The 10,147-nt window shown below is 38.2% G+C and overlaps 1 long non-coding RNA gene across 1 annotated transcript; it reads left to right on the top strand.

Moving 5' to 3' along the window:
• The first annotated feature begins 5,893 nt into the window (after positions 1-5,893).
• On the top strand, positions 5,894-7,529 carry LOC139730019 (uncharacterized). Its single transcript, XR_011710903.1, has 3 exons — positions 5,894-6,318; positions 6,732-6,791; positions 7,505-7,529. It is a non-coding gene; the product is annotated as an uncharacterized lncRNA (long non-coding RNA).
• The last annotated feature ends 2,618 nt before the right edge of the window (positions 7,530-10,147 follow it).

The following is a 10,147-nucleotide window of genomic DNA, read 5'->3' on the forward strand; positions in this document are numbered from 1 at the left end:
ATCATTATTTTTGACCCTATATAACTCGAGTTTGTTGTTCTGTAATGCCCCTTTTCTTTCATACATGTCATTTTAGGCCTACATGTACCAATAGTACAGGTTAACTTCATCTTCTTACAGTCATGACAGCCCAAGCTAGACACAGAACTAGCCGACACACTCGGAATAAAGCGCTCAACGGCCAGATAAGTCAGATCTGGAAGACTAAATAAGCACATTGAAGAAAAAAAAACTGTTGCCAAAATCTCTAAAATGAAAACGAACGTATGAAATGTAATGACGCTTGCAAAACGATATGTGGAAAAAAAAAAGGAAAGAGCCAAAGCATACATGCGTGCTAAATTGACTGCAAAAGATGTTAAATTAGATGCCCCAAAATGAATTCGAATGAACGAGTGCAGCATGTCCGTGAACACGTGACTATATCATTCTAAATTGAATGAACGAATAACGAAATGGTGCTTGTTTTACGAATTTCAGTTGGGAAAAAAAAGTATTAGTTAGAATGATGCTAAAGGTAATTTGAATGCTCCAAAATGAATTTGAATGAAGAGATCATTAAATTGAAATACCGAACATATCATCTACGCTAAATTTTGCTAAATTGAATGCAGCAATTAGGAATTGGACTGACAAAAGTGCGAAATTGGCCGGGAAAACATATATTTAAAAAAAATAATAATGGATCACTACTTTAAATGCTTATTTGTTATGGTATTATGGAATTTTATCTGTGAGACATTTAAGTCATCACTTGATTAGACATAGAGCATTATTGATTTATTCAAAATAGATAATGTTTACACATTTTTATATAATAATGAATCAAGCCTCCAATGAGATCTCACTCATTTTCTAGAATCACCATCTGTCAGACTGGTTGGTGGACCCTCTCCTTTGGAAGGCTTCGTATTCCTAATTGAACCGGACAGCTATGTCTGCTATGATGGATTCAACGATAAAGCTGCCGAACTGATCTGCGGAGAACTTGGCTTCCCAGCGGCAGAAGAGTATTCATATCAGACTTTGCCCAGTACAGCAACAAGTAGCAAGGCTCAGAGGCTATTAAAATGCCCTCAGGGTAATTGTTGCATTGTGCACGTACTTTCTAGAACATGTGTTCTAGTTCACTTCTATGGCATAGTATCAAAATCCAAGAAATTACAAAAAAGAACATAGGAAGTCTTCGGTGGAAGCCTAGGAAATACGGTCTTGCCAATTTTGTGCAATCGAGCCATTTGCACTCTCAGAGGCAATATACAATGCATGAGATATCGCCACGATTCATTTTCAGCGAAATATAACCCTACTACACTTTACTTTTACAAAAGTACTCAAAACATGATGACGTGATTACAGTCATTGACAGAACTGAACGTCATCAGCCCTCGAAGACGATATCCTAAAAATATGTTGGATATCTCAATATGTTGGATATCTTATTGTTGTTTTTTTTTTTGTGTTAGGTTTTTTTCTTTAGATAAAGTATACACGGGACAGCACTCATAAATTATAAAAAGATCAGAATATGGTAAATTATATAATAGGCCTACATGACAATCAAAGGTGAATGTCATCCAATCTTATCAAGCCTCTGTGCGAACGGTCATGTTAGACATCTTATGTCATTAATGGAGTCCTACATCGGTTAGCTCTTTTGCCTGGGTGTCTTTGTATAGATTTATAAAAAAGTGTAAACCATCTTATCAAAATAATTATGTAAGGAACTGGCACGGACCAAAAGTGAAAGATTTAACTCAGCATACAGCAGTGTTAGGTTACATGACACATGGATCGAATTTCCCATAGGGTTTCAAATAATGTCAAAAACATTTGTTTGAGAGAAACAGAAGACGTTTGCTTAACTATTACATCAATATGCACTTGCATTTGTTATCAGACAGGAGATGATCGGACTTTTGAACAACTTGTAAATGATTTTCGTGATATCACTCCATAGATTCTCTGCGCGTAATGGATTGTTTACTGACTACCACTAGGTGTTCCTCGGATAGGATTGCCAGACTCAAGTGTCGAGGTGAGGTTGTGCCAATAAAGTGTAAAAGTGCCTGTCTGTCTCCTGTCCACTTGTTATAGTAACACTACGCAACAAATAGCAGGAGTGTTAGCACAGTATGCCAACCCTACATTTCGTGTGCAATGTATCTGCTTCATGCCGAATGCATTGAGCTTTATTTACACAGATTATCTTCATGCAAATATATGTCGTATGATTGTGCCTGTGGAATGCTTTAGCAGGTGTGCATATGATAAATTCACCGTAAACGAAATATTGCTGATAAGGAAATATACACGGCAGGCCGTAAGAGTTCCTTAAGTTCCTTGTGAAATTTGTAGGCTTTATTCTTATCGATCCATTATATAACAATATACAAGTATGAGAGCTTGTAATTGGGTCGGTCTCATACTGCTTCCAAAATGAACTGCATGAAGGATGGATAAGCGCGTTACCACCATGGTTTATTAGGGAGCTTTAGATTTTAGACGCGCGGACGTTCAGAGGGAAACAAACATGTTCTGAGCGTGCGCAGAAGCGTACGTCAACTTGACCCGCGCTTCTGCGCACGCTCAGAACATGTTTTTTTTCCCCTTTGAACGTCCGCGCGTCTAAAATCTAAAGCTCCCTATTCTATTTCTACGTAGAACCGGGATATCTCGGATGCTACTATGGTGACAGTGAAACATTTCAGGCTCTACCGAATCCAGAATTTGAAGTTCATTCCTACGAAGAGTGTACGTCTACCTGTAGAAGACGCTCAGTTCGCAATTCCATTGCTGTCACGCATGAGAGAAAATGTACATGTCTTGAACACACGGATTATTACAACTTCGTCTCTACCTGTTCAACCTGTTCTCATTATTGGGAGTGTCTAACCAAGAAAGAAAACTTCCACCATTTCTTTAACCGTAAGTAAAAGAACTAGTGATTCCTTTACAATGAGTGAAAAGTAATGATATTACTTCCATCAACTGTTTCAGACGATTGTTACTGATTGCATCACATTTTTGCACCGGTATATTTACGCATGTAATTCATATACTTATACCAGTATTATTAAAAAAAAAGTACATATACGCCCAAGAAAATGTGTTAGATAACGCTGTCATTAGATAATGACGAAAATGCGAAATATTAGCCAAAAAGCTTCGCCGGAAGTACTACAACTTCAGAGCTTGATACCCGATCGTGGTTACTACATTCGTTTACATCGATTAGGGCCTACAATACATCGGGCCTCAGCGGTATCTATCGAGCGCGAGTTTGCATGCGATAAAAGCCACTGCGTGGGAACGATTCGGTCATCGTATACTAGTACTAGCAGCGTACGTTCTGCATACCCACTAGTGAGCAGGGAGGGCGCTGCAGGAATAAAAGTCGATTTACCGACTTTTATTACTTTACCCTTTAGATGTCAAAATACTAGAAAAGATAACTCATTATCCCGGCCAATGGCGTCAGCCAGACACGTTTCTTGGTAGGGCTTTCCGATATACTGCAATCGAACTGGAATTGGTGAAAGATTAATTTTGAGCCCTTACAAGTACTATGTTTAAGTTTTAATGCTTTCTCCTGTTATAATTGTAAATTTCGATGTTGGTTACTAGGAATCATTGCTTATTTTCCTTGATTGATAGTTTCGGCTGCGGTATGTGGTTCTCCTGATCATGTATCTAATGGTAATTGGAACTCCAGCATCACAAGGTTCGGGTCCACGATAACTTTCACCTGCAGAGAAGGTTACATCATTAATGGCAGCGCTACAATTCAGTGTGTTGGAAGACCCGGATGGTCGACTTACTTCCCAGTTTGGAATGATTCAGTGCCGTCTTGTCAAGCAGTCGGAGACACAACTCTCGGTCTGTCAATCATACTCATGTAGTAGAGCACAGTTTGTGAAATATATCGTGACTTTTTAATGTGCAATACCTTATTGACATATTGCAAAGAATTAGTATTTCATTGTTTCCTTAAGGTCTGAAGGGAGAAGCGAGTCGCAAACTGGCTGACATGCGGGGTCTTTTTATTATTACTACTACATTTTACGCTTATGACTGACAGACGAGAAATCTCCCTGGTTACATCTAAAGCCACTGAGGTAAAACAGAACATGTCGAAGACCGATGAATCGTCTCAAGATATGGTATTCCTCTGGCAATAAATACGAGAAGGGATAATATAGATTCAGGACTTTAGTAAAATGTGGGGAAGAATATAGCCTTTAAACTCATCTCTAGCTGTTCTGAGGTTAATCCATCTTATTTTTGTTAATCAAAATTATCTAACCAAAATCTAATCAGAAATGACTAATAGCCTTTATATTTGTACTATAGTCTTTTATAGGTAGTCTTTTATAAAGTTCAAACAAACTTAAGAGTTTTGCAGATTCTTTTTCCAAAGTAAAAGTGTACAGGATATTATTTTCTTTCTTTGTGCTAATAGAATTAAATGATTTCCTTTATAGGCAGTGATTGGTAAGATGAACAAATCAGATCAGCATTCACACATTATAGAAGACACTTCTTCTTAAAGGGTATCTAAAACTGTGGTTATCTGTCACTGGTTCTTATACTAGGCCTATCGATTCCTTGTCTTTTCTTTGAAAACAGGTGACAAACAGACCACTCTAGCGTTGACGACATCAGCAAATTCAAGTGAGTAGTCCAATGCATTTCGTCGTATTCGTGGGTTATTTTAATCATGATCACCCCATCCTATAAGATTGTTATGTGTATAAACTATCCACAAAGGCCAAACCGACAAAGATGATCGTATGTCATAGTATATGTGAAAAAGAATAACTTTTCAAACTCATTTTCTTGGGTTATTCTTTATGTAAAGCTACCCATCTATTTATAACAACCATAGTAATTATTTCATATATGCTTTTATCAAAGCCAATGAATAATCAGTAATTAACAGATCAGTATTTTAATAAAGTTTAAGCAAGCTGGCAATACTAATGATTTCCTTGTCAAACCTGCAAATTTTAGAGGAAATTGTGTGTGCTTCTTACTCTTTCAAATTCTTGTACTGTGCACGTATGTAGGAATACTCCCTACAGACAATAAACGGCAAAATGAAAGTACAGGAACAGCATCTACGCAAATTGAAGACAATAGTAGTGAGTATGTCGTCATACAAGTGAGTGTGGGATCGTGTGTGCGCTTGCGTGATGTGCTTGCGTGTGGGTTTTGTGTGTGTGCGCGACCATCTTGCCAGGCAGTGGGAGAAACAACTTTCGGTCTGTCATTCATACTCATGTGGTAGGCTATATAGAGCACAGTTTGTGAAGTATATTGTAACTTAATAATATGCAAGACCTTCTCTAGTGATAGATTGCAAAGAATTAGTATCTCATTGTTTTCCTTAAAATCTGAAGAGTGAAGTGAGTCGCGAACTGGCTAACAGAGGGTTTTTGTTTTTGTTCTTTTTTTAATTACGACATTTTACGCTCATGACTATACGATAGACGAGAAATCTACTGGTTGCATCTGAAACCATTGAGGTAAAACAGAACATGTTGAAGACCAATGAATCGTCTCAGGATGTGATATTCCTCTGGCAATAAATACGCGAAGGGGTAATATAGATTTAGGACTGAGGTGAAATGTCAGGAAGAATATAGCCTTTAAAATCATCTCTAGCTGTACTGAGGTTAATCCATCTTAATCAAAATTATCTAATCAAAATCTAATCAGAAATGACGAATAGCCATTACTCTGGTCATAGGTAGTCTTTTATAAAGTTCAAACAAACTTTCAAGCTTTACAGATTCCTTTCCCAAACTAAAAATGTTCACAATTTATTCTTTATTTTCTGTGCTAATAAAATTAATTGATTTCCTTTATAGGCAGTGATTGGTAAGATGAACAAATCAGATCAGCGTTCACACATTATACAGAAGACACTTCTAGTGAGTATTGCAAAGTGCAAGCTGAGTGCCTCATAAAAGTATGCATATGTGTTTGTGTGTGTCTGTCCTGGAAATGCTAGAAAAGAGCACATTTAAATCGTACATATCGTTTGCTTCACCGTTGTTGAACTGACACACTGTCAAGAATCATTTCTTCCAATTAAACAGACATCACTTTTCCAAAAGGACGGCAGTCTCCTGTGGATCTGTATTTTCTAATGTCTGAACTGGTAAGAAGATGTTAGGAATAAAGGGTACAATGTATCTAAATCTGTAGTTATCTGTCACTGGTTCTTATACTAGGCCTATCGATTCCTTGTCTTCTCTTTGAAAACAGGTGACCAGCAGACTACTCTAGTATTGACGACAACAGCAAATCCAAGTGAGTAGTCCAGTGCATTTCGTCGTGTTCGTGGCCGGTTATCTAATCATGATTACCCCCTTCCTGTTGTCATGTGTACAATGCAATCCTCAAAGGTCAACCGACAAAGATGATCGTATGTCATAATATATGTGAAAAAGAATATCTTATCTTTTCAAGCTCACTTCTTTACTTATACTTTATGTAAGATTACCCATCTATTTATATCCACCATGATAATTTTACATAGACATTTACTTAAGCCAGTGAATAATTAGTAAGTACAGACCAGTCTGTTTATAAAGTTCAAACAAACTGGCAATACTAACACTTTCCTTGTCAAATCCACACACACAAAAAGAAAAATAGAGGCAAGTATGTTTACTTCTTCCTCCTTTGAATGCTTTTACTCTGCACGTATGCATACTCTCTAGGCGCTAAGCGGCAAAATGAAAGCACAAGAACAGCATCTGCCCAAATGGAAGACAGCAGCAGTGAGTAGTCAGTAGTGAGTAGTGAGTGCGAGCTGGTGCATCGTACGAGTGTGCGATTGTGTGTGTCTTTGCTTGGTTGTGTGTTTTGTGCGTGTGTTTTTTGAGGGGGGGGGAAGTGTGCATGCGTATGCGTGATTGAGTTTGTGCTGGAATATGCTGGATAAGAGCTTTTCTGAATCCGAGTTGTCGTTTGCCTAAGTTTTCTATTATGGAATGATCCTTCTTTACAGGATCACACTTTTCGAATGATGGTAATATTGGTGAATGTGTATGTTCTCATACCTGAATTGGTATGAAGATGCTGCGTGTACATATAGGGGGATCTAAACAGTATAATTCACTGTCACTAGCTACTATACAGCCAATGTCAGTCTTCTCTTCTTTTTGTTAACAAGTGACGAAGAGACCAGTCTAGTGGTGACGATTTCAGAAAATATATACTCTTCAAGAGAGTATTTCATTATGTTTAGTGGATTATTTCAATCATGATAACCCCTTCCTACTGACGTTTTGCAATACAATCTACGAAGATCAACTGGCAAAGATGATTGTATGTCAAATGTGCAGAAATGACATCCAAGCCCCTTTCTTTGCTCTATGACAAAGGATACGTATCCCATCAAAATCGCCATAACCAGAACTTTACGTGGTCTGTCAAAAAGGCTTTTGTCTGTTGTTAGAAGTATGCACGTATGTATGACTGTTTTTTACAGGCACAGAGAGGCAAAATGAAAACATTGAAAAAAATGAAAACATTGAAAAAAAAATCACGTAGTCATCTGTCACTGGTTTGTATACTATGCCAATGTCCTTGTATTCTTTTCCTAAACAGATGTCAAACAGACCGCTCTAGAATCGACAAGTTCAGCGAATTCAGGCTGTCCCAGTGAGTATAGTCGAATACGTTTAGTGCAGAAATTATTTTGACATCTTAACCTCCTTCCTATTGTCATGTTTACAGTTCCATCCACGAAGATCACCAAACAAAGATGATTACTTGTCAACTATGAAAAAAAAAATCAACGTTCAAGCTCTCCTCTTTGCTTTTATAGCAGTTCACCTGAGCAATAGCTCAAGTAAGCTATTTGGACCATTCATTTTCTGGCGTCGGTCGTGAGTCATGAGTCGTACGTAAGTTCTCGATCACCATAACTAGAATTTTACATGGTCTATCACACAGCCGATGAGTCATTTTACTTAGGAAAAATCAGTCTGTTGTGAAAAGCGTGCACGTAATGTATGATTGCTTTTTTCCAACAGGCACAGGGAGGCAAAATGAAAACATGGGAACAACAGCTACGCAAATTACAGACAAAACTTCTGGTGAGTACAAATGTATTACTAAAGTGCAAGTTGAGTGCATCGTACACGTGCGCGAGTGCTTTTATGTTGAGTGTGAGTGTGTGCTGAAAATGGTAGAAAAGAACACGTCTGATTCCAGCATCTTGTTTGCTTTCCCATTATAATTGTGGCATAAGTGTTATTATATCCCTCATGTAAAGCTTCTTGCCATAGGATTGTACAGAGCACGAACATGGTGTAGTTTTACTAGCTAGCTACGAGCAGCTGGATGCGGTGCAATTGGTTACTAGCCAGCGTGATATAGTACTTTTGGGAATCCACGATTTGCACCCATCGTGATCGTGTGATCGATATCTACATTTCTCACTTAAGAATGTACGCAGTGCGCGTAGTAGCGATACTTTTGAGCGACAGTCCTGTGGCTTGTAGCTAGCTAGCTAGCGCTAAGAGAGCGCGCGGTGTGATGTGCGACAGCATTACAGAAATCTGTGTGGTGCGATGGCGTGGCCGGTCGGTGTGTAACGTGTGGACGTGTGATACGTGATCAATGCATTCAGCTCAATTGACAAAGTGACTGCTTCCAGTAACGGAAGAATGATCGCAGGAGGACACCATATCAAGTACGAATTAGGAATAAACTAAAACCGATTTTGAAGATGATCTGGGTAACGAAGCCGCTTTAGGCCTACTTCTAACGTAGTCCTGGACCTCGATCTTTCGGAGTTTTGCACGCTGTAGTGTAGCTCGTGTGTAGGAATCAACAACAGCGCAGCGGTGTCGTTCGCTACGCGCTGCACGCACTGCTGCTGCACTGCTATGCCTAACGTTAGATTTATCGTTCACGAAACCTGCACACTTTTCCAAAAGGGAACCGTCATTACTCTAGTAAAATGCTCGAGAGGGATATAAAACAAATATCGACTGCTTTCTTTCGGGCCATGGTAAAACTATTTGACCTCGGTGATGTCTCAACAGTGCCATGTCCCTCGACTTCGTCTCGGGACATAGCACTGTTGAGACATCACCTCGATGCAAATAGTTTTACCATCTCCCTCTGCAGCAGTCGATATTTGTATACTATCATTTGCAAAGTCTTTTCCTGTTAAACGACAACACTTTTCGAAAAGATAACAGTATAGGTGCATTTGTATCTTTTGATGTCTGATTCGAAATGAACATGTTGGGTATGAAGATACAAAAAACAATCACGTAGTTATCTGTCACTGGTTTTACATGTATACTACCAAAGTCCTTGCCTTTTTTTCCTAAACAGACGACAAACAGACCGCTCTAGAATCGACAAGTTCAGCGAATTCAGGCTCTCCCAGTGAGTATAGTCGAATACTTTTAGTGCAGGAGTTATTTTAACATCATAACCCCCTTCCTATCGTCATGTGTACAGTCAAATCCACGAAGATCACCAAACAGAGATGATTATGATAATGTCAAATATGCAAAAAAAAAATGTTCAAGCTCTTCTTTTTGCTTTAATAGTAGTTCACCTGAGCAGAAGCTCAAGAGAGCTCTTGCGATCATTCGTATTTTGGCGTCGGTCTTGAGTCATGAGTCGTATTTCGGAACATTTTCATCTTCTTCTTGAAAATCCATGACCGATTTTCATCATAGGGGATTAGGATTCCACTTTGTTCAAATGGGTACCATCCCCACCTCACCCCCCGTGGGGGGGGGGGGGGGGGAGGGGGCAATAAGTTGATTGATGACAGTCGTTTTATTTTGTTCATTACAGATTCTTAGGGATGTGCTGGGAGGGAGTTAGAGTTGGTGCCCATTTTTCACATTTTCCTCTTCTTCTTGAAAGCGACTGTCAAGATTTTCACCAACTTGACAGGTGTTATCTCTCTCTCTATATATATATATACATATATATATATATATACATTTGTATATATATACATATATATATATATATATATACATTTGTATATATATATACATATATATATATATACATTTGTATATATATATATATATATGTATATATATATATATATATATACATATATATATATATATATATATACATTTGTATATAT

Source organism: Diadema antillarum, unplaced genomic scaffold (assembly GCF_040938485.1).
Source record: "Diadema antillarum isolate AM-2024a unplaced genomic scaffold, OU_Dant_1.0 scf00000021, whole genome shotgun sequence".
In the NCBI taxonomy this organism is placed as follows: Eukaryota; Metazoa; Echinodermata; class Echinoidea; order Diadematoida; family Diadematidae; genus Diadema; species Diadema antillarum.